Source organism: Balaenoptera ricei, chromosome 15, assembly GCF_028023285.1.
Source record: "Balaenoptera ricei isolate mBalRic1 chromosome 15, mBalRic1.hap2, whole genome shotgun sequence".
NCBI classification, from domain to species: Eukaryota; Metazoa; Chordata; class Mammalia; order Artiodactyla; family Balaenopteridae; genus Balaenoptera; species Balaenoptera ricei.
The window spans coordinates 16634664-16660494 of NC_082653.1; the positions used below are offsets into that span (position 1 = coordinate 16634664).

The following is a 25831-nucleotide window of genomic DNA, read 5'->3' on the forward strand; positions in this document are numbered from 1 at the left end:
ACCTCCATCCCTTGGAGAGGCCTGCCCTGGCCGCCCCATCTGCAGAAGCCTGCCTCTGCAGTGCCCAAACCACAGCAACACTGGTTACCTTCACTGCGTGGATCACAATGGTAATTCATTAATTTATTTGATTGCTGATTTATTGTCTGTGTCACCCACAAGGCTTTGTCCTGTTCACTGCTGTTTCCCCAGTGTCTGAGACAGTGCCTGGCACATAATAGGTGCTCAAGAAATATTTGTTGACTGAACTAATGAACAAACAGCTAGGGGTTACTGTGTGTGGTACCCCATGAAGGCCTTGATGGATGTAAGGGGAGGTTTTGGGTTTTTGGGGGGTTTTTTTTTGCAAATAATCAACAGCATTTTAAAAATTTATTTAACTATAGTTGATTTACAATATTGTGTTAGTTTCAGGTGTACAGCTTTAGATTCTTTTCCACTCTAGTTTATTACAAGACACTGAATATAGTTCCTTGTGCTATAGAGTAAATCCTTGTTGCTTATCTATTTTATGTATAATAATTAATCCCACACTCCTAATTTATCCCTCCCCCTCCCCTTTCCCCTTTTTTTCTATGTCTATGAGTCTGTTTCTGTTTCGTAAGTAAGTTGATTTGTATTACTTTTTTAGATTTCACATATAAGTGGCATCATATAATATTTGTCTTTCTCTGCCTGACTTACTTCACTTAGTATGATAATCCCGAGGTCCATACATGTTGCTTCAAATGGCAATATTTCATTCTGTTTATGGCTGAGTAATATATATATATACATATATATATATGTATACACATACATATATATACACATACATACCACATCTTCTTTATCCATTCATCTGTTGGTGGACATTTAGGTTGTTTCCATGTCTTGGCTATTGTAAATAGCGCTGCTATGAACATTGGTGTGCATGTATCTTTTCAAATTAGAGTTTACATCTTTTCTGGATATATGTCCAGGAGTGGGATTGCTGGATCATATGGTAACTCTATTTTTAGTTTTTTAAGGAACCTCCAGACTGTTTTCCATAGTGGCTGCACTAATTTACATTCCCACCAGCAGTGGAGGAGGGTTAGGGGAGGTTATTTATAAATAACCCAAAACAGACCTACAAATAACTATTCACCTTGAGCGAGGTTCTCTGCAGCTTGGCCTCTGTCCACCCCAGACCCCAACTCTGCAGACCCTTCCTCGTGCTCCCCCACGGTTCATCCCAGGATGAACACACCCCGCTCCACTCAGCCACACTGGTCAAGGACTGGTCAAACCACGAGCAAAGCATGCTTTTAAGACAGCATAGGACAAATTGCCACCCTGACTTCAACTTGTGGGAATGAGATTAGTTCTGTGCGCAGATTTACCACCCCCTCAAATGCCACTGTGCTGAAGACACGGCCCTGCAGTCTGAGCCTACGTGGCCTCAGTTTGTAAAATGGAGATAATTCCACCCCCCTCACAAGGTTGTGAGGCTAAGACGCCCAAATGTATGAAGAGATCCCTGCATGTTGCCTGGAGCATGGCAGCCCTCCGGACCACGTTAGTCTCTCTCCAATCCCACCCCCTCCTCTTTCCCTTGCCAATCCTTGAATCAGGGAAATTCTGGAATGCAGACTGTGTCTCTCAGTGTTCAGAACCAATTACCAGGCTTCTGTGGGTGTCTGCCTACCTCTCGGGGCCATCAGGTGTCTTAATTAATTATGATCTGAAAGGGTTTGATGTTCCAGGAGTGAGGGAAAAGGCGTGAGGGAACCCAGACTAGTTTAAGGAACATTAATTATTTAAAAGACATTATTCATAGAAAATTGGGACTAACAGTCAACTGTAAATTTAAGGTTGGGACTAACAGTCAAATATAAATTAAAGGTTGGGAGCGTTATGATTATTTTGACCCTAAATCCCATTCTCTCGTGCCCATTATCAAGAAGAGGCTATAGGTCTAGCAGAAGAAAGAGAAGGTTCTAGTCTGAGCTCTGCCATGGATTTGCTGTGTGACTTCAGGCGGGTCACTGCCCCTCTCTGAGCCTCAGTTTCATCATCTGTCAGTCTGTACTAGATGGTCTTCCAGGTGCCTAAGCACTGACTCTCTCTGGAAGAGACAAACACCACTGGAGCCAGATCATCTCAGGGTAGTTCAGAAATATGCCATCCTGGGCCCATTTCCAAGGTTCTCATTCACTGGGTCTGGGATGAGCCCCAAAGTCTAACAAAGCTTGGAGATAACCTTTCTCCAGAGGTCTGTGGGCCATACTCTGAAGAGAGCTGGCTGTAACTTTGGGACATCCAGGGAGGACCCCTCAGAGAGGATTTGGACATGAATGAGATCCATTTTTATTAGCTGCCTGCATGCTGAAAGGGCATGTTAAACAATATTCGAGTGGATTCGCCCAGTCCTTGATTTTCCTCTTCATTAAAGTTCATGTGGTTAATTCTGGGGTCAAAAACATAAAATCTTTCTCTTGTAATTATCTCCTAATCAGTTCACTACAGTGACTCCCCAAAAAGAAGCCATAATTCTTGTCCATGGGAACTGAAGATGAAACACACACAGATAAGCTCTCTGAAGAGAATATACATATATGTATTTCCTGAACACACAGAGGAGAAGCTTGAATCTGAAACCCTGGGAAGTAATCCATCCACCCACCCACCCGTCTATCTATTCATTCACTCATCCATCTATCCATCCATCCAAGAAATACCCATCCATCCATCCACCCATCCATCCATCCATCCATCCATCTATCCATCCATCCAAGAAATGCTTATTGAGGACCTACTATGTCCCAGACACTGGGGATACAGGTGGTAAGCCATACAACTTTGTCTCTACCAGGGATACAGATGTTAATTAAGTAAACAAACTAAATAATTACAAATTGTGAAAAATGCTATGAAGGAAACAAATAGGTCTCTGAAACAGAGAATGGCGGGAGAAGAAGAAGCCTACCTTGAATGAGTAATCAAGGGAGACTTCCCTGAAGAGGTGACATTAAACCTGATATCTGAAGGATGAGAAGGCACATTGAGAAGTCTTTCAGGTAGAAAAAACAGTCAGTGCAAAGACTGTGATCATGAACTGCTTGGGAACCTGAAATATTCCTTAGTCCAACTCCCTTCCCAAATGGTCAAACGATCTTCTAGCTACCACTTACATGCTTTAGGGGATGGGGAACTCACTGCTTCTAGGAACTGCCCTCCCCACCCATTGTTGAGGACTTTGATAGGTCAAAGTTATTTTTCATATGAACCCCATAACATCCGATAACATAAGGTCCAAGTTACGACCTTAAGGCCACTCAAGTTACTCTAAGCTGGTCCACAAGACAGCTTTGGACAGCTGGAAACAACAACGATGCCCCCAAGTAAACCCCCCTTTGCCTGATGTGCCTCTCTAGTTCCTTCAGTGGTGCCCCACAGGCCATCCTAGATGCTTTCCATGGCATCTGCTCTAATGACCCATGTTCACCTTATTCTGCAAGCAGAGAACAATGAGGTCTGACCAGGATTACAAGTAGGACTCTCACCTCCTTTATTCTGAGTGTTATACCTCTACTAATGCAGCCCAGGGCACCGAAATCTTTTCTCCTTCCTTCACACTGATAGAGCAGTGATCATTACCCAGAGGAAAATCTGGCTCATGTTTTTTTTTTTTGATCCCTTCAAGCTCCAGTTACCCCTGCCCATGCAGAGCTCAGCTGACCCTGTGATCAGTGCTTGGCCAGAAACCTTTATGCCTGACTACTCCCTTATTTCTGTGCTCTTGTAAAAAGCAAAAAAAATCCAAAGATGGCAGAAGTCATGTCTGTGTTTCTCTGAACAGTATACCTGGAACCTGGAATAGTACCTGGAACAGAGTAGGTTCTCAATAAGTATCAGGTGAATGGCTGGCTGATGAGTATGAATGAACAACCAGTCAACCAGGCCTCTGATCCTGACTGCTTCTTACCAACTGGGGACAGTGTCTCGGCCCCCCTTGAGCCTCCGTTTCTTGACCTGCAGATGGGCCCCCCAGTTCTATTCATAAATAGCAGTGTGTGGACAGAGCTGGTGACAACGCCTGGCACACAGAGTTCTGGAGAGAGACTGTCTCCTGGAGCCCTGACCTGGCCCTCTGTAGGCCCTCCCGGCCGGGCATCACGGCGCCTTGCGGGTGCTGAGTGGGGATCTCTGGGTCCTGGGGCTCAGAGATGAACTGTAGCTAACATTTATTGAGTGCTCAGCATGTGCTCAGCCCATGGATTTACTCACTGCATCCTGACAACAGGATGATGGGCCCAGCTTATATCCCCAGTTTACAGGTGATGAAATGGAGACACAAAGAGATGAAGTTTAACAGCCAGGAAGAGGCAGAACTGGCTTTCAGTTCTAGATACCTTCAGGCTCCAAATGCCCTGCAACCTCTTTGATCACCATGCCCTGAGGCCTGAGGGTTCATCTTCCTCCCTAAATGCTGAATAAGAAAGCAGGTGCCGAAGCCCGCCCCCGGCCTGCAGGGCTTGCTGGAGCTGACAGCGCCACCATCCACCGCAGGCTTGAGCACAGATAGCATGAAAAGGGCCTCTTGGAGAGGTTTGGAAAAGGTGTTTGAGGGATCTGATGATACCCTGTGTCTTGAATAGTTTTGTGCATTTATCAAATGCTTACTATGCGCCCGACTGTTAAATGACTTGTCAAACTATGAGCATTTTCTCACCTATCCTCATAGCAGGCATATGAGAGAAGCAGTTTTTGCCCCCATTTTACAGGTAAGAAAACTGAGGCTCCAAGAGCTAGAGATTTCCATGCTTGCTGCATCTTTCTACCCCCTTCACCCAGAACATGCAGCATCACTTTGGCCTAGGACACTTTCCCCACCCTCTATCAGAGGCCTGGAGAGGAGGAGGGTTTGTGGGGAGGAGGGAGAGAGACTGCAGTGAAGGTCCGACAATGTGGGGAAGAGGAGGAGGGGATAGTGGGGAGGTATGACATTAGACAGACGTGGACTCTTTGGCCCTCGGCCATGAGAACCCCCAGGCAGGTTAGTTAGCCTTCCTGAGCCTCAAGATCTTCCTGAGGAAAGCAGAGAAAACACTAAAAACTCCTCATTATGGGACAAATTATGAAAAAAATGTAGCAAAGTCCTAGGCAGGTAATAGGAACTCAGTAATTTTAGGGAGATGATGGCGGGTGAAGAACAGGTACTGGGTGGGGCAAGGAGGACAGTGAGAGCACGGAAGCATCCACCAGTGTAGATGTGACAACAGTGGTGCAGGGGAAACCTGGGCACCGCCCTTAGGGCTGAACTCCCCTTCTCCTTTCTCGTGTCTCTACCACACCTCGTGTCCATGCCACACTGTGAGAAAGATCCCAATCACACCATCTGTGCTAGAATCCTCACTACTAGAGCAATAGCCCCACTGTTAGAATTCTTCCTAGGTTGGTAACCCCACTGGGCTGGGTTCCCCTATTTTAGGAATGTCCACTTAGCCTAGGAGCTCAATGAACACACTGAATGAACTTAAAAATGGAGCATGTCCTCAAAAATTTAAACATAGAATTACCATTTGATCAAATTACCATTTGATCCAGCAATTCCACTTCTGGCTATGTACCCAAAAGAATTGAAAGCAAGTTCTCAAAGAGATATTTGTACACTCATGTTCATAGCAGCATTATTCATAAAAGCCAAAAGGTAGAAGCAACCCAAGTGTTCATTGATAGATGAATGGACAAGTAAAATGTGAAATATATATATATATATAAAATTCATCCTTAAAAAGGAATGGAATTCTGACACTTGCTACAAATGGACGAACCTTGAGAACATTACGCTAAGTGAAATAAGCCAGACATAAAAGACAAATACTGTATGATTTTGCTTACATGGGTACCTAGAGTAGTCAGATTGACAGAGTCAGAAGTAGGATGAAAAAAAAAAAAAAAAAAAAAAGAAGTAGGATGGTGGTTGCCACAGTCCGGAGGAGGGGGGAATAGAGAATTATTATTGTTAATAGGTACAGAGTTTCAGTTTTGCAAGATGAAAGGAGTTCTGAAGATTGGTTGCACGACAATGTGAATGTATTTAAAAATTTTGAACTGTACACTTAAAGATAGTTAAAATGGTAAATTTCATGCTGTGTGTATTTTATCACAGTTTTTTAAAAAATGAAGCATGGCTTTACCTAGAGGCAGGGGCATGGACTGTTTGACATAGAGTTCCCACAATCAAATGAAAATATAAAAGCCCACAGTCCCAGAGCCAGACGTGCCTTTTATTCACAATCAGCAATGAGAAGAGGGTTCATTAGATATCTAATGATTGATTTTAAAATTCTTATTGAAAGGCCTGATAATCTATATCCAGAATCAGCTTGCCCTGCAATTAACTAAAAACCCCTTATGACAGGAATTCATACATAATCGCTATCAGTGGAGTCAACTTGTAAGAATATTCCAAGCATTTAATTGACTTTTAAAAGAATAGCTACAGCAAGCTAATTAAATATCAAGTCAGGGAATGTGTTAATTGATATTTAATAAGGATGTCAGTTGATGTCTAACTAGCCAATATGTCTCTTAAAGTATGTCAATTAGATGCCTAAAGATCCTTTCCAAAAGAGATCAAGAACTGAAAGCATTGAGGATATAATTGGTTAATTTTTTTTTAAATTACAAATTGCACCCCTCCCTGCTGATTTTGCCCGGATCATACAGCCATTTATAGGCTGCTTTGCCTGGTCTCCAGAGTGTCTTTATCTACAGATCCATAAAGCTAAAGTTGGCTTTTGTTGGGCTCTTGTGAAACATCTGTATAAAAATGGGACCTAGAGAGGGTGAGTGAAGTTCTCCATCAGGTCAGGCTGGGGCTTTGCCCCCACTCAGCATGGCTGATTTTACATGGTCAGGTCCAAAGGCCCCTATACAGAGCCCATGCATGGAGCATGCACCCTGCCTGACCACCCCACCCCTGCCCTGCCCGAAGACTCTTCTTCCACCTGGATGCCACCACACCTGAAACCCACACAGCCCAAGACATTTCCTTCCTGTCTGCTCCCTGGTCACAGTAAGAAATTTAATCAGGAGAGCCCTTGTAAATTTGGAACCAATAGCAGAAGCTCTTATGCTTCCCAAATATTCCCACCAAACAATATCAATGTTAACACTAGCTTTATCCATTCTCTCGCTTATCCAACATTCACTGCGTGCCAACTGTGTGCCAGGAAGTCTGCCACGAGCCGGGGATCCAGGCATGGGCCCAGCCCTCATGGAGCTCACAGTCCAGTGTGGAAGAATTGATAAAAAAGATTCAAAGGTCACTAGGATCACGTTCATGAGATATTTGTCATGGGGTGGAAGCCCATGATGGGCTTGACCTGCTCTGGGTGGTCGAGAAAGGTGTCCAGCAGAAGTGATGTTGGAGCTGAGACTGAAAGATGAGTCAGTGGTGGCCAGCTGAGCAGGTGGGGAGAAGGATAAAAGAACATTCCAGACCCTGAGATGAGAAGATGTATGGAGTGTCAGTTGGAGGTAAAGACCTGCAGGCCTTGAAGTCCATCTGTAAGATCTGAATGTTGGTCCAGTTACCCACTGCTGCATACTAAACCCCCCTAGACAACTGCCATTTTATTATGCTCATGCTTTCTCTGGGTCAGGAATTCAAACAGGGAACAACAAGGATGGCTTGTCTCTGTTCTTCAGTGTCTGGGGCCTCAGCTGGGAAGACATGAATGGCTAAGGGTGACTCGGTGGCTGAAGTTGAGGGGATCTAGAACCATCTAGAAACTTCTTCACTCAGTGACTTCTAGACTGGAATGACTCAAAGGCTGGGCTCAGCTCTGACCTTCAACCAAAGCACTGATATGTGGACTCTGAATGGCTTGGGCTTCCTCATGGCATGGTAGCCTCATGATGATCAAAGCATCTTACATAAAATTGGTGCAGCCACTATGGAAAACGGCATGGAGGTTCCTTAAAAAACTAAGACTAGAGTTGCCATATGATCCAGCAATCCTACTCTTAGGCATATATCTGGAGAAAAGTCTAATTTGAAAAGATACATGCACCCCAATGTTCATAGCAGCACTATTTACAATAGCCAAGACATGGAAACAACCTAAATGTCCATCGACAGATGAACAGATAAAGAAGACATGGTATATATACACAGTGGAATACTACTCAGTCATAAAAACGGAATGAAAGGTAAGAACTGAAGCCATGGCCAAAGTAGATGATGTCACCTAGGACCAAGCCTTGAACCACGCCAACTTGTAGAGGTCAAGTAAAGGAAGAATAGTAAAGGGAACAGTGAAGGGAATAGTCAGAGGGACAAGAGGAAAACCAGAGAAAGGTGGGGTCATAGAAGCCAAGGGCAAGGGAATTTTCAAGATGGAGGGAGTGGTTATTTCTGTAGGAGGCCACTGAGAGATCAAGAAAGATGAGGGTCCTTCTTAAGAAGGGGTACTAGAATTTGAACATAGATGGCCAGATGCCAAACTCTGAGTTCTTCCTCACTTCCATATGACAGGACCCTCATGAATTATGAGCATTGTACATCTCTACTCAAAATCTCAGTGGGATTAGTTCCGAATCCTGGCAAAAGTGATCCTAAAGTTCATCTAGGAAAATCAACCATGGAAGTAGGCCTGAAATGTTTTGTAAAACAAGAGAACTCAGAGAGAGAGAGAAAGATGATAAAACTGAATGCAGTGCCCAAAGGTCCTCTATAGCAGTGCTCCGAATCTCACTTGTGCCTCACTGTACGTCAGCTGCCAGGATGAAGAGAGAGCGTGATGGGGAGAGCAGGCAGCTTGAGACAATGGCCTGGCTGAGCAAGTCCCCTCACCTCCATGACTCTCTGCTTCCCTACAATTCTAGGACTGTAGGATCTTGAGGTCCCACTGACCCCACTGCAGGATAATCAAGTGAGACAGCATCTAGAAGAACCATCATGGTGGCCCATGAATCACCATGAGATGCTACCTGTCCTTACAAAGAGTTAAACAAACCGATGGTGTCACAAGGGAGGGCTGATAAAGTTGCCCTGTGATCTCAGAGGAAAAGGACAGAGGCTTATGCAGTCATAAGCATGACTTTCAGAATGACAGGTCAGGCTTCAAGTTCTGTACCTTGCTAGCCAGATGCCCTTAAGTGGGTTTCTCAGCATCTCAGAAGGAAGCTGGAAAATACATGTTAAGTCGGTTTGTCACACCCCTTAGGCCACAGAGGTTAGGGGGATAATTAAAGAGTGGCTTCACCTTGCCCAGTATCAATTGATGATCCCAAAATGGGGGCAAAGAGCCAGCACTTAGGATCAATCAGCAAAGAACCTGGCTCCTCTTTCATCTAGAAGGGAAAACCATCAGCAGCTCCAGCGGCTGTTGTTGCAGATGCTTATTCAGTTACCAATAACAACAGTTGCCATGGAGATGGTCCAGCCTGCCAGCCTGGAATGACTCTCAGGCCAGGGCAGGAGTAGCCACATCCACACCCTTTCCAAACTAAAGAGGCGACTTGAGCCCCAGCTCTTCTCCAATTACCTGGTTGGGGATTTCTTCCACTTTATTTTTCCCTCTTCTTCCTGCCGGAAGGTGCAACTATTTGAGAATCAACTGGGATATTGGCAAAGGCAGGGGAAGTTTCATGGCTGTGCAATTGCAAAATCTTTGTAAAGTCACAGGACAGCTTATTTGGGCGCGGGGGGTGGGGGTTTCCTGAAGGCAACAGAAGGTGTGTGAAGCAGCTACGGATGTTGGGGCTGCCTCAGGATCTGTGCAATGCGGGACTGCTTTGGGAACTCCTGGAGGTCTGTGTTGGGGTGCGCCTCCTCAGAGAGGGCCAGGGGAAGATGGTGCTGTCTCTAGAGGTGGTGGCTGGATGGGCAGCTGAGACCGTGCACCTGGAGAAATGGCAATGCCCACACTCAAAGAGGACCTCAGGGGCTTCCCTCGTGGCACAGTGGTTAAGAATCCGCCTGCCAAAGCAGGGGACAAGGGTTCGAGCCCTGGTCCGAGAAGATCCCACATGCCGCGGAGCAACTAAGCCCGTGTGCCACAACTACTGAGCCTGAGCTCTAGAGCCCACAAGCCACAACTACTGAGCCCACGTGCAACAACTACTGAAGCCAGCGTGCCTAGAGCCCGTGCTCCACAACAAGAGAAGCCACCGCAATGAGAAGCCCGTGCACCGCAATGAAGAGTAGTCCCCGCTTGCTGCAGCTAGAGAAAGCCCGGGCACAGCAACAAAGACCGAATGCAGCCAAAAATAAATAAATAAAATAAACAAATAAATAAATAAAGAGGACCTCAGTTCTCCAAGTCCTCGAAGGTTGCTCTTGGAGGAAAGGAGGCCAAATCAGAAATAATATGAATGTTAGTGGGAAAAGGAACCAGAAACCAGCAATCTTCACAACAAAGAAATCAAAATCCCAGAGGTGATGGGGCTTAACCACAGTTACCCTAATCTCATGCCCAGGAATCTCAACTCCCCATCTGGTTCTTCCCATCACAGCATAAATCGGGTTGTTCCTGGAAGGTTACTCAATGAGAGCAGAGCTTTCTAACAATGAGAGTGCCATCCATGGATTGGCTGTCTGCTGAGGTAGGTAGTGAGTTCCCTGTCATGAGAGGTGTACAAGCAGAGGTCAGGCAGCGTTTGGGTAGGGTATTTCAGAGATGATTTCTGGGAGGCAGTCAGGACTATATGACCTTGGAGCCCTGTCACCTCTGGGCGCCATGATTCTATAGTTAGTGGAGATGTTCCTGGCTCCAGCTGGAGCAGACCATACCAAACCCCACTAGCCTGGGTTCTTCAGCTGTTTCTTCTTCACTCCCAGGGCTGGACCACAGAATGGAGAGTGCAAATGTTTTCTCAGCTCATGCACCAAGAAGTTACCCAGAATTGCTTCACACAGCAGCAGCCAGCTCAGCTCTCTGTCCAACAGCTGGTACAAGGCCTGGCCAAGATGACTTCTTAAAGATCTCCTGAAAGAGCACCCACATGTGAGAGATGGAAACAGGGAGGAAAACCAGTGCCTTCCCCCAAAGTCCCAGTGGAAAAAAGAAGCAGGCAGGCAGCAGCCCCAATAGCTCTCGTGGTCCGAAGTCAAATTTAGGAGACTGTGTAATAAAGATCTGACCTGGCCACCATCCTGGGTGTCATGTCGTCAGCTCACAGAGACACGAACCTGGGAAATCTTCCTAACGTCCCTGAGGCCTGCTTCCCTCACATGAGCAACCAGATACTCATACATGCTAATAAAGCAGATTTGTAATGATGACTAAGAAGGCAAGGCAGAAAGCAACCAACACAATGCCGCTAATAATTGATGGTTACCGATTTGCTTCAAAATGATGCAGTGGGGTGGGGGGGGGGCACAGGAGGAAGAAGAGATAAAACAAGACTGACCCTGAGTTGATAATCAAAGCTGAGGTTTGCAAAGTCAAGCACTACACTGTCATTTGTCTTTCTCCCTCTCCTCTCACAAGCAGACCATGGAGTTTTCCAGAGGCTGCACGGCATGTGATAGGACAACAGATTAAACACAGAAGCAGATCTGAGAATCCAGCTGCCTATTAAGTCAGACATTTAAAAAATTTGCAAAATGTAGGGCTTCCCTGGTGGCGCAGTGGTTAAGAATCCGCCTGCCAATGCACGGGACACGGGTTCGAGCCTTGGTCTGGGAAGATCCCACATGCTGCGGAGCAACTAAGCCCGTGCGCCACAACTACTGAACTTGCGCTCTAGAGTCTGTGAGCCACAACTACTGAGCCCACGTGCCACAACTACTGAAGACTGCGCACCTAGAGCCCGTGCTCCGCAACAAGAAAAGCCACTGCAATGAGAAGCCCGCGCACCACCACGAAGAGTAGCCCCTGCTCGGTGCTACTAGAGAAAGCCTGCCTGCAGCAATGAAGACCTAATGCAGCCAAAAATAAATAAATAAAATTTTTTTAAAAATTTGCAAAATGTAAAACAATGACTCTCTTCTCACTAATTTTTGTTGGAAAAAATATAGTTAAATTTGTATATACTATATAGTTAATTTTTTACTATATAGTTTTATGTACTATATAGTTAATTTTTTACTATATAGTTAATGCAGTTAATTTTTATTAAAAAGTTATTTAACAGCCATTAGGATGGCTATCATTAAAAAAAAAAAAACCTACAACAAAAAGCAACAAGTGTTGGCATGGATGTGGAAAAACTGGGACCCTTGCGCTGCTGCATGTGGGAATGTAAAATGGCACAGCCGCTGTGGAAAACAGTATGGTGGCTCCTTAAGAAAATTAAACATGGAATTACCATTTGATCCAGCAATTCCACTTCTGGGTATATACACGAAAGAACTGAAAGCAGGGTCTCAAAGAGATACTTGTGCACCCATGTTCATAGAAGCATTATTCACAATAGCCAAATAGTGAAAACAGCCCAAATATCTGTCGGTGGTTGAATGAATAAACAACATGTAATATATGCATACAATGGAATAGTACTCAGCCTTAAAAAGGAAGTTCTGATATATGCTACAACATGGATGAAACTTGAAGACATTATGCTAAATGAAATAAGCCAGACCAAAGAAGACAAATACTTTATGATTCCACTCATATGGGGTACTCTAGAGTAGTCATATTCATAGACACAGAAAGTAGAATGGTGGTTCCCAGGAGTTGGGGGTAGGGGGAAAAGGGATTTGTTGCTTACTGGGTAGAGAGTTTCAGTTTGGGATGATGAAAAAGTTCCAGAAATGGACAGTGGTGATGGTTGCACAACAATGTGAATATACTTAATGCCACTGAACTATACTTTTAAAAATGATTAAAATGGTAAATTTTATGTTATGTATATTTTACCACAATAAAAAAATAACATAAAATCCAATTGCTAATGCATAACTGTCATCTAAAAGCTTAGAGTAGAAACAAATTATCAAGGACAAAATTATTTGTTTTGACATGTAATGGGATTATTGTTATTTTTAGATGATTTAATAAATAAATATTTTTAAATGTCTGAGTTTTAATGTCTAATATGTTAAATATCAATAGAAGCAGCCCACATAAACAAAAGCTCTTGGAGGGCCTCAAAAAATTTTTAAGCATATAAAATATTCCAGAGACTAAAAATTGAGAATGGCTACATGATATTATTCTTTCTGCTTTGCATGTGTTTAATTTTTTCTGTATTAAAATATTTCTGGGAGTTCCCTGGTGGCCCAGTGGTTAGGATTCTGGGCTTTCACTGCCGTGGCCCAAGTTCGATCCCGGGTCAGGGAACTGAGATTCCCGCAAGCCGCACGGCACAGCCAAAAAAAAAAAAAAAATCTTATTTTTAAAAGAATAGACTATTGTCTTTCCTTCTTTGCTATTTGGGCAAACTGCTTAACTTTGATGGACCTCAGTAGCCTCGTCTGTCAAGGGGGTAGATAATTCCAAAGCACAATTCTATGAATCAAATGTGACCCCACACAGGCATGGGGGCTGCTGTCCCCACCCGGAGCTTTGGCAGAGAGCTGCGCCTCCCTAAGTTGGGGAAGAGGGAGTGTGCTCTTGTATTCATCAGCTCCCATTAATTTTTCAGAGTAGACAACAGCCCACTTACTCATTTCCCATAGAGCCTCATCCATAATTGATCCTGAGCTGCACTTATCCAAATAGATGGAGAAGACGCCCGGGGCATGTAAGGCTCTGGGAGGGTTCTCTGCTGATGAGCTTACCCTCCGAATTAATGACTGTCTTGAGAAGGTGCTCATGCTTGAACTTAAGACATGTTCTAACCTTTCCTTCGATCAAGAGTAACAAGGAAGAGGAGAAAGAAACGACCCCCTAAAGGCTCTGAAGGATTGCTTTGAGGTTATTTCTATATACAGACCAGCTTGAGGAGATTGGTGGAAGCCAGCCTTGTGGACGACTCAGGTCTATACAGACCCCAGCAAGTTCAGCCTTGAAACTACGTCTCAAATTACTTCTACCCTCATGGCCTCTACTTGAGGCCACACGCCTCTGGCCCCATCCTCCACTCCAAAATAAATGCCAACTGCATTGAAGATTTAAAAGTTTTTAAAAAAGAATTAGTTAAAACCCTTAAAGACAACATAAAGTGAACATTTATCAGATAAGACTTTATGGTTAAACAAAAGAGAAACAAAGCCATCTGGGAGAGCTGGCCTGGCACTCACAGCCCTGGTCTTTTCCTGTTGAACATAAATAAACGATTTCACAAAACACCTACATCAGACAAGGCCACTCAGTGACTAAGATCGGGCAAGATGAAAGCAAGACCACTCTAATCACATCTGAACTGCATTCATTTCCTGGGGATGTCGTAACAAGTACCGCAAACTGGGTGGATTAAATAACAGAAAGTTACTGTCTCACAGCTCTGGCGGCTAGAAGCCTGTGATCAGGGTATCTGCAGGGCCCTGCTGCCTCTGAAGGTGCAAGGGAAGAGTCTGTTGCAGGCCTGTCTCCTAGTTCCTGGTAGTTCCTCGGCTTGTGGCAGCAAAACTCCAGTCTTCACAAGGTGTTCTCCCTGTATGTGTATCTCTCTGTCCAAATTTTCCCTTTTTAGGAGGACACCAGTCATATTAGATTAGGGGCCCACTCTACTGACCCCATCTTAACTAATTACATCTGCAATCATGCCATTTCTAAATAAGGTTATATTCTGAGATACTGGGGGTTAGGACTTCAGCATATGAATCTGTGGGTGAGGGGACACAATTCACCTTGCAACTCATGAACTTAGGCAAAAATAAGGACATTGTCCAAAACACAAAAATGACCAAACATCCTCTGTGTTCATTTCCTAGGGCTGCTATAATAAATTACCACAAGCTGGATGGCTTTTAAAACAACAGAAATTTATACTCTCACAGTTCTGGAGGCCGGGAGGCTGAAATCAGTCTCACTGGGCCAAAATCAAGGCACAGGCAGTGCTGTGCTCCCTCCAGAGGCTCTAGGAGAGTCTCCACTCCTTGCCCATTCCAGCTTCTGGGGGCTGCCAGCCTTCCTTGGCTTGCGGCCACATCACTTCAGTCGTCAATGCCAGCATCTTCAAATCTCCCTCAGCTCTATCTTCACATTACCTTCTCATGGGGGGTCAGGGTGGGGACAGATACAGAGAGACAGACAGAGGGTGTGTGTGAACCTTTGCCTCTCTCTTATACAGACACATGTGATTGTATTTAGGGCCCATCTCAAGATCCTTAAGCACATCTGCAAAGACAGTTTCTTCCTATAAGGAATTTTTCCACATAAGGAATTCCAGACTCCAGGGATTAGGATCTGATATCTTTGGCAGCCATTAGTCAGCCTACTACACACCCCATCGTAGCTAACGAGGGTGACTGCTCCTTCCTTACCAATGACAGCTTTAATCTCCCTTTGTCCCTCCCACTTTCTAAATAGTATTTATTAAAACATCCAGTCGTAGAAGTACCTCCATTTCCAGTAAGCATCCAATTTGGAGAAAAGCCTTGTTTCCTTGAAATCTTCTCAAAATCACTTGATACAACCCCAAATTCTATAAGTCCTTTGTGACTCTGAGGAGGTGCCTCACCACCTCCCAGGATGTATGGCCTCTCTTGTTGTAATAAGTCAATAAACTCAACTTTATTGAACTACAGGCCTATCCATAGTGGTATTTAGCAGAAGAATATTAACAGTAGCATAGAAATATAAGAGATATCACAAAGAAGAAAATGCTAAGTTTATCTACACAGGTGTGACATCATCAAAAAAATGGCACAGTAAGAATCTCTAAAAACCCTCTCCTCCATAAAAGCAATGAGAACACTGGCAAGAATGGTCAGAATCAACTACTTCAGAATTCTAGAAATTAACTGAAAGCTTGCCTCAACCTGGGGGGCGGGGGAGCATTTTTTTTTCCAAGAAAAACAATGAATCTTGAGAAGAACAGTGAGCTTTGTGGCATTTTAACTTGCGCCAGTCCCATTCCCTGCTCTCCAGCTCACAGGAGCCTTGAAAAGTAACAGCCCATAATCATAGGGAAAACTAGCAGCCCCGCAGGCACTGAAGTAGTCAGAACAGGGTTGGAGCTTTTGAAAGCTCCATTCTCAGAAAATCGTCCTTATTTGATCTGGCTAGCAGTTCCCTGGAAAACCCCACCCCACTTGTAAAGCTCCTCTTTATTTGACCTGGCTCAGAGCTCACCCAGTGTGAAGTCTTTTTCCCCCCAGGCGGCTTTTGTCAAAAACAATAAGCAGCAATTATTTAACACTGTAGCTGCCTGAGGGAGAGAGAAGTTTGGGCAAACAAGTTAAGCTGAGAAATGAGATTCCATAGAGAGTTTTGAAAAGAAGGCCATACACAGACATAGAGCTGTGTGCATGATCAGGAAAGACATGAGAAGGCCCTAAGCTATACCTCTGGCTAACTTTGAGGGTCCAGGAAGTGAAGGCTAAGCCAGAGTTGCAGACGGCTAGGCTGAGTATTGGAAGCACACACCAACATACATACCGAGCCCCTTGGCAAAGACTGGGAGATGGTGGTTCTAGGTGTTTAAGGAAATCTCTGTCCAATCAGTACTGACCACTAAGCTGAGAAGAGATGTCAGTGGCCACAAACATCATCAGACTTTATATAATTAGGCCAGGAAGGTCACTAAACAAATAATCACAACAGTAATAAGAAACAGCAAAAACAACAAACCCTAGGAAGAAGAGAGTCCAGAGTTGTTACATTATGTCATTTAGAATGCCCAATTTCCAACAAAAAGATTATAAGATATACACAGAAACAAGAAAGTATGGCCAATACACAGGAAAAGAAAAGAGTCAATAGAAAGTATCCCTGAGAAAACACAGCTGTTGAACTTACTAGACAAAGCCTTTAAATCAACCCTTTTAAATATATACAGAGAACCAAAGGAAACCACATTTAAGAATTAAAGGAGGAGAAGCCTGAGGTGATGTCAGCAAGATGGTGAAATAGGAGGTTCCAGCCCTCAAACTCCCACAGAAACATTGATTTTGACAACCATACACAGATGTAAGTACCTCTGTGGGAACCTGGGAGTCCAGTGGAGATTCTAGCACCGTGTTCAAAAAAAACAAAAAAAAAATCCAAGAAAAGATGCCTTGAAAAGGGTAAGAAGTACAGTTTTGCTTTACCCATGTCACCCCTCTCCCAAAGTGGCATAGCTCAGTGCCAAGAAAGACACCCCTGGGACTTCCCTGGTGGCACAGTGGTTAAGAATCTGCCTGCCAATGCAGGGGATACGGGTTTGAGCCCTGGTCCGGGAAGATCCCACATGTCGCAGAGCAACTAAGCCTGTGCACAACAACTACTGAGCCTGCACTCTAGAGCCCACGAGCCACAACTACTGAGCCCACATGCCACACCTACTGAAGCCTGTGCGCCTAGAGCCCGTGCTCTGCAACAAGAGAAGCCACCGCGATGAGGAGCCTGTGTACTTTGTTGTGACAAAGAGTAGCCCCCACTCCCCGCAACTAGAGAAAGCAAGTGCGCAGCAACAAAGACCCAATGCAGTCAAAAATAATAATAAATAAATAAATACAACGAAAATGATTTTAAAAAAAAACAAAAAACAAAGAACCCCCCAGAGCCAACAATTTCTCCCACGGGGAAAAGTAAGAGCAGAGTGAGTGTACAGCTTCTCAGCCTCACAGGATGTTGCCCACTTTTGCTTCACCCCACCCAGATCACTGAGAGGATCAGCATGGCTGAATAGTCTGGAGGGAGCTAGGAGCCCAGCAAATGGGCAGGGGCTCAAATCAACCACTGCACGGATCTCAAAAACCATCAACAGATGCTACTACACTAAGAGGCCTACCCATGAAGCCCAAGTGATGCCTCACCTGCAGCCACCCCCAGTTGGCCAATGCACACCTGCAGCATTCCAACATGTCCCTGCCACAAGACATGCAAGCCTCCACAGACAGTGTACACACACCCCCAGATGGCACACACAAATCCCCATGGACAGCACACAGATATTGGCTGCCAGCTCAACTCTGCAGGACTGAGAGGAAGAATATAACCTTGAACACTTCAGGGCACTGCCCTGGGGAAAATAAGTGGGAAGCTCTTAGCACCCATCCTGACTTTGCAGGATTGAGAGAAGGCAAAAAAAAAAAAATCTTAAGACTTCTGCCTTAAAAAGAGAACAAAAGGGACTTCCCTGGTGGCACAGTGGTTGAGAATCTGCCTGCCAATGCAGGGGACACGGGTTCAAGCCCTGGTCCAGGAAGATTCCTCATTCCGCAGAGCAACTAAGCCCATGCGCCACAACTACTGAGCCTGCGCTCTAGAGCCCGCAAGCCACAACTACTGAAGCCCCCATGCCACAACTACTGAAGCCCACATGCCTAGAGCCAGTGCTCTGCAATAAGAGAAACCCATGCACCACAACAAAGAGTAGCCCCTGCTCACTGCAACTAGAGAAAAGCCCGCACACAGCAACAAAGACCCAACGCAGCCAAAAATAAATAAATATATAATTTTTTTTTTTTAAAAGAGAGAGAACAAAAGGTGTAGGGCAGATGCATCCATAGAAAAAGCTTAAGAGACCCCAAAAATCTCTAGCTGGACTGACTGGTGAAGGTCTTTCTCTCCTAAGGTAGTCAGTAAAGACTGGAGGAAAGGACTGCTTCTTCAAATGTGAAGACAGCTGTACAAGACACATGAAGAATCAAGGAAACAAAGCATCACCAAAGGAACAACATAAATCTCCAGTGACTGACCCTAAAAAGTACAGATCTATGAATTTCCTTACAAAGAAGTTTAAGTTATCATCTTAAAGAAGTTCAGTGAGCTACAAGAGACCACAGATACACAACTAAACAAAATCAGGGAAACAATACATGAACAAAATGAGACGTTCAACAAAGAAACTGAACCAGGGAATTTGATCGAAAGCTTCAACAGCAGACTCAGCCAAGCAGAAGAAAGAATCAGTGAACTCAAAGACGCATCATCTGAAACTAGCCAATCAGTGAAACAAAAGGAAAAAAGAATGCGAAAGAGTGAAGGACACCTGCGTGAACTATAAGACAGCAACAAGAAAAAAAAAATATGTGCATTATGTGAATCCCAGAAGGTGCAGAGAAAGAGAAAGGGGCAGAAAGATTATTTGAAGAAATAAGGACAGAAAACTTCCCAAATCTTTGGAGGCAAATGAACATCCATATCCATAAAACCCAAAGAATCCAAAATAGGCTGAATATGAAGTGATCTTCAATGTGACAGATTATAATCAAATTGTCCGAAGTCAAAGATAGAGGGAATTTTTTAAAGCAGCAGGAGAAAAGCCACTCATCACATACAGTGGAACCCCCATAAGATTATAAGAGGATTTTTTTTTTTTTTTAAGACTACAGCACCCAGTATTCCCAGGCGGTCTCCCATCCAAGTACTAACCAGGCCCGACCCTGCTTAGCTTCCGAGATCAGATGAGATTGGGCACGTTCAGGGTGGTATGGCTGTAGACCAAGAGGATTTCTTAACAAAACCATGAAGGCCAAAAGATAGTGGGATGATATATTCAAAGTGCTGAAAGGAAAAAAAAAAACCTGTCAACAAAGAATACTCTATGCAACAAAGCTGTCCTTCAGAAGTGAATGAGAGAAAAAGACTTTCCTAAACAAATAAAAGCTGAAGGAGTTCATCACAACTAGATCTGCCTTACAAGAAATGCTAAAGGGAATTCTCCAAGTTGAAATGAAGGATGCTAAGTAGCAACATGAAAACATAGGAAAGCATAAAACTTACTGGTAAAGGTAAGTATATAGTAAAATTCAGAATACTCTAATACTGTAATGGTGGTGCATAAATCATTTTTACTGCTAGCATAAAAGTTAAAAGACTAAAGTATTTGAATAACCATAGCTACAATAATTTGTTAATGAGTACATATTATAAAAAGATGTAAATAATGACATCAGTAACATAAAATGGGGGGAGAGTAAAGGTGTAAAATTTTTGTATATGATCAAAATTAAGTTTGTATCAGCTTAAAATACACTGTCATATTCCTGATGAACATAAATGCAAAAGTTCTCAACAAAGTACTAACAAATTGAATTCAACAGATTATTTAAAAGATCAGGCGCTTCCCTGGTGGCGCAGTGGTTAAGAATCCGCCTGCCAATGCAAGGGACATGGGTTCGAGCCCTGGTCCAGGAAGATTCCACATGTCGCGGAGTAACTAAGCCCGTGCACCACAACTACCGAGCCTGTGTTCTAGAGCCCATGAGCCACAACTACTGAGTCCATGCACCACAACTACTGAAGCCCGTGTGCCTATAGCCGGTGCTCCGCAACAAGAGAAGCCACCGCAATGAGAAGCCCGCGCACCGCAATGAAGAGTAGCCCCCACTCGCCGCAACTAAAAGAAATCCTGCGCACATCAACAAAGACCCAATGCAGCCAAAACTAAAGAAAGAAATAAAGAAATTTATTAAAAATAAATAAATAAAAGATCATACACCATGTTCAAGTGGGATTTATCAATGGGATGCAAGGATAGTTTAATATATATGAATCAATCAATGTGATTCGCCACATCAACAGAATGTAGGATAAAAGTCTTATGACCATCCTAATAGATGCAGGAAAAACCATCTCACAAAATTCAACATCCTTTCATGATAAAAGCTCTAAACAAATTAGGTATAGAAAAAATGTACCTTAACATAATAAAGGCCATATATGACAAGCCCACAGCTAAAATCAGTCAATGATGAAAAGCTGAAAGCTTTTCCTCTTAAGATCAGGAGAAAGAAAAGGATGCCCACTGTCACCACTTCTATTTAACATAATACAAGCATAACTTGTTTTTTTGTGCTTCACTTTATTGTGCTTTGCATATATTGCATATTTTACAAATTGAAGCTTTGTGGTAACTCTGCATCAAGCAAGTTTATCAGCACCATTTTTCCAACAGCATTTGCTCACTTCATGTCTCTGTGTCACATTTTGGCAATTCTCACAATATTTTAAACTTTTTCATTATTATTATATTTGTTATGGTGATCTGTGATCAGTGATCTTTGTTGTTACTATTGCAAAAAGATTACAACTTGCTGAAGACTTGGATGATGGTTAGCATTTTTTAGCAATAAAGTATTTTTAAACTAAGGAATGTACATTGTCTTTTTAAACATAATGCACACTTAACAGATTACAGTATAGCATAAATATAACTTTTATATGCACTGGGAACCAAAAATTTTGTGTGACTTTTATTGTAATATTCACTTTATTGCGGTGACTTTTATTGCAATATTCACTTTATTGTGGTGGTCTGGAACCGAACCTAAAATATCTCCGAGTTATGCTTGTACTGGAAGTCCTAGCCAGAGCAATTAGGCAGGAAAAATAAATAAATAAAAGGTATCTCAATTGGAAAGGAAGAAGTAAAATTGAATCTGTTTGCAGATGGCATAATTGTATATGTAGAATACGCTAAAGACAAAACAACCAAAAATCCTGTTAGAAACTAATAAACAAGGCTAAGATATTAGGTTAAGATTGTAGAGCTTGATCCTGTAAGCCAGGGACTGCCAACCCAACAGAGCATCCAAATTGCCTGGGCTCCAACTTTGTGGACTCTAGTCCAACCGGTCTGGGTCCCTCAGCTTCTAATGAGAAGCCAAGGTTAAGGACCTGGGCTGGGGCAACGAGAAGAAAGTCAGAAAGATTTTCAAGCAGGGGAGGGACATGATCCCATCTTCTTTTGTTTTTTTACTATTTATTTATCTATTTATTTGGCTGCATCGGGTCTTAGTTGCGGCACACGGAATCTTCAGTGCAGCATGCGGGATCTTTTGCTGCGGCACTCAAGGGCTCTTCGTCGTGGCGCACGGGCTTCTCTCTAGTTGTGGTATGCAGGCTCCAGAGCGCTTGGGCTCACTAGTTTAGGCGCGCAGGCACTAGAGCGCAGGCTTAGTTTCCCCGTGGCATGTGGGATCTTAGTTCCCCGACCAGGGATCCAACCCGCATCCACTGCATTGGAAGGCGGATTCTCAACCACTGGACCACCAGGGAAGTCCCCATGGTCCATCTTCAAATCTAACTCTATGCAGGGAATGAGGCCAGATGGAAGCAAGGGGTGAATGGGATGGCAGAAAGGGGGCAAATCAAGAGATCCAGGCTCCCACTGAATGCAGGACAGGAGGGAAACAGTGTTGGGGTTCAGTGATGAGGAAGGTGACTTGTGGTTACAGCATAAGTAACTGTGCATACTCGCCACACAACTCACTCCTTCCAACATACACAAATGTACACACACACACACACACACACACACATACACACTCTCTCAGCCTCTCCTCTCTGAAGCCAGCTGCCCATCACAGTGCACTGCAAACACACACACGCACACTAAGTCTGGCTAAGAGATTCCTCAACCTTATAAAAAAAGTGCTTGAACACAATACTGGCAAGGTGAGGCCCGGCACGCCAATTTCCACTGTATCAGTTTCCACAGAAGTTTCCAAGAAGACAAGCAGTGCCTTCTAGAAGGAGCTTCAGGCTCCAACGATTTTGCCTTTTCTGAGAAGCAATTGCTATTTTCATCAACACTGGGTGGGGGCCAGGGGAGAAAGCGCAGAGAGACAGTGGCTTAGCTATTGCTCGTTATAGGCAAGTCCTGATAGGGAGAGGAGAAAAAAAACCCAGTCTGTACTATCTTCAAATATCACAGTGTCGACTTAGAACAGCATCTACTGTATCTTGTTTCATTACAACTGCCAAAAGGAAAAAAAAAAATTGAATTACCATACTTATGTTTTCTTTTTGGGTGAAATCTGTGATTCAGGTACATGGATATAAAAAACATCATTAGTTGCTTTTAAGCTTGTCTTTAATGATGAAAAAGCATTTCAGGGCACGAGGGAGAGACATAACCAAACAGTTGGCTGGCAGCACTGGGAGCCTCTTGTAAACTATAATGTGACAGTGCAGTTTCTTTCTCCCTCTGAGATGACAGTTAATTCCAGACCAGGAAGCCTGTCAAAAATGCTTAGTTCTGCTCCGCTTGAGTTAATTACCGGCCCTCGGGCAGGCTGCCCTCCACTCCTCGGCTAATAGGGCTGGGCCCCAGGTAAAAAATCCATTTGCAAGAATGTTTTCCTTGCTCCAGATCTAATTTATTGAATATCAAATATTTATGTCAATGCAATTAAAGTGACAACATTGCCCTGCCTTCTCCCCTGCCCCCAGTCCTAAGCAAGCCCAGGCTTGCTGACTGAATGCTTTATCCCGTCAACACAGGGTAAAAGTTTTGCTTGAGCTTCTAAAGCAAGAGCTTTGAAACCTCTTCAACCCACAAAGTCACCTGGGATTCTTTATCTGCTTTTGTCGGCGGTCACATGACGGGCTATGGAGCAATGGCTTGGAAGCTGGGGCAGGAGGCAATGAAGAGAGAGGGGGGCCTGACTGTGGTTTCCGTTCCACCCACATCTGTTATGACCCCCTGTGTTCCAGGTACAAGACTAGGCCCTGTGGGTGAGAAAGAGGGAGTACACTTGGTCCATATCCCAACAATCTCCTGGCCTGACAGAGGGGACAACTCAGGGCACGTGTAGAAGAGGTGCCAGGAACCAGTCCTATTAATATATCTTGGGTTTGGGGTCTCCAAAGCTTGAAGGCCACCCAAGGTCCCCTCCCATTCAACTACACTTAATTGCAGAAGGTTTCAGATCCAGCCAAGCACATTCCATCTTTCCCAAAACCCTAGTCCAGCAAGAGAACCTCAGACTGTCCAGACCCTGGAGCTCTGGGGCATTCCCCATTGGGACAGCACCCAGCCACCATCATCACTCCCATTAGTCTCTTGCACCACAAGATAAATGATTTGACATCTGCCCCAAATGGAGGAGTGGCTGGTAAAGATAGGCCAATGAGCAATTTAATGGGTATGCTCCCCCATGTATGCCCTGAAAATGCACGAAAAGGAAATGTATTTGACTAAAGGAGGACTTTCTCTTTCTTCCCTGAAGAAGGGGAGCTCAGTAAAGCCCAGGCCAGCAGGTAATACTGTGTCTGTGACATATCTGAGTTTGTGCTATGTCCTTTGGCTGGGATCCTTTCAGGGACCTTGGTGTCTACACTCATCTCTTCCTTCCTGCAGTGGAACCAAGGCCTCTCCTTGGGTCTGAACTGGGTTTTGAAGGAGAAACAGGCATGTACAAGGTGAACCACAAGGCTTAGTAGAGGGAACACAGGACATTGTGTTCAAAGAACTGAAAGTAGCTTGATTTTTATTGGAGTTTGAATTGCAAGGGAGCGAGCCCCAAGAATATAAGCATCGAATGAGATAATCTAAGCATGTTAGAAAATGTCAGGTCCTGGACAAATGTGAATTACTCCCCATATCACAACGGTATTGGGGGAACAAAATAATATGTTACATGCATGCCTGCATTACATAAATTGTAGTTGTTATAAGATATTTTGGAAGAAGATGGATTGAGCTTCAACCATGGAGATAGATCAGAAAAATATGTATCTTTCACTTCTTTTGCTCCAACTGTTTCAGAACTGTTTATAAACTGAGAATTTTGATAGTTGTCCTTTTTTTTCAGATGAGCATACTGTACCCAACTTTAACATTTACTGTTTAGATATTCTTAGTTTCCTGTCACTGCAACAACCATGCTTTAGATTTGAAGCATTGTGGTCATTTTTTATGGCCAGACAATTCTTTGTCTGTGAGTGAGGGGGAAAGAGGGTTAGGTATTCCCTTTCTATGTCTTCAAGTATCACTCTATTCAAAGACATTATCACTTTACATCTAAACTACTGCCATAGCTGTCTACTAGCTGTCTACTCTGTCTCTAGCTTCCTTTGTCTCAAAATCATCTTCCTCTTGGCTGCTCAAATATCAGTATCATTCTGACGATTAAAAGTAACTATAAAAGAATCTCTGCTATAGCCACTGTGATAGGACAAGAAAAAAAAGAGGCAAGACTGTCGGCAGGAAGAAGTCAATTTATCATTATTTTCAGACAATATAATTATGTATCAGAAAGCAGAAAAGCTATTCAAACTAATGGGAGGTCAGTAAACTAAGAGGTCAAACTAATAAAAAAATGTCAGTAAAATGGTCTAATGCAAAACATATTTGTATGAAACATTAGTTTTTCTATATACTAAGAATAGCCAATTAGAGACAAATAATAGAAAAACAAACATGGTCATGATATATATCCAGCTACCTTGCTGACATCTCCATAAGAATATATCATGGAAACCTCAGTACAAAAGTGATTTTGGGATCTTCCACTAAAATCTGCTCCTTCTCCAGTGCTCCGTAGCTCAGTGGGGGCTCTTCCATTTACCTATTTGCACAAGGCAGAACCACAGAGTTCATCTTTGCCTCCTCCCTCTTTCTATTCCGATAGATAAATCTGTCACCAAACCCTGATGATAGTATCTTCTATATCCAGCTGCTTCTCTCTCCAAACCAACAACCTCTACCTCCAACCCAACTTCTCCATCATCTCTCATCTGGACAACTGTATTAGCTCCTCACTGTTCTGCTCTTTTGAGTTCCTTGTTCTCTCCAACCTGTCTCCACAAAGCGGTCAAAAAGATCCTTTGAGATGTTAAGCTAAATCCCCTGCTGATAGGGTTTCAACTAGCTTATAAACCCCATATCCTTACTATGCCCTACATAGCTTGGCTTCCCATGGTCCTTGCCGACCCCTCTAGCCACTTGCCTTCTCACTCCCTGTGCTTTAAGCCACACCAACCTCTTTTGTGGTTTCTCAAATGCCCCTATCTCTTTCCCACCTCAGAGTCTTCACTCTGTATTGCCTCCTGAATAAGGATTACTGATCTTCCTTTAAGAAGGTTGG

General features: G+C 43.7%; 1 protein-coding gene and 1 non-coding gene across 5 annotated transcripts in view; both read right to left on the reverse strand.

The window, feature by feature from the left end:
* The window catches only part of TOX2 (TOX high mobility group box family member 2), a 271714-nt gene that overhangs the window by 194409 nt on the left and 51474 nt on the right, over positions 1–25831 (reverse strand). The gene's annotated exons all lie outside the window — the stretch shown is intronic.
* On the reverse strand, positions 19340–19458 carry LOC132350042 (5S ribosomal RNA). Its single transcript, XR_009497800.1, has one exon. It is a non-coding gene; the product is annotated as a 5S ribosomal RNA (ribosomal RNA).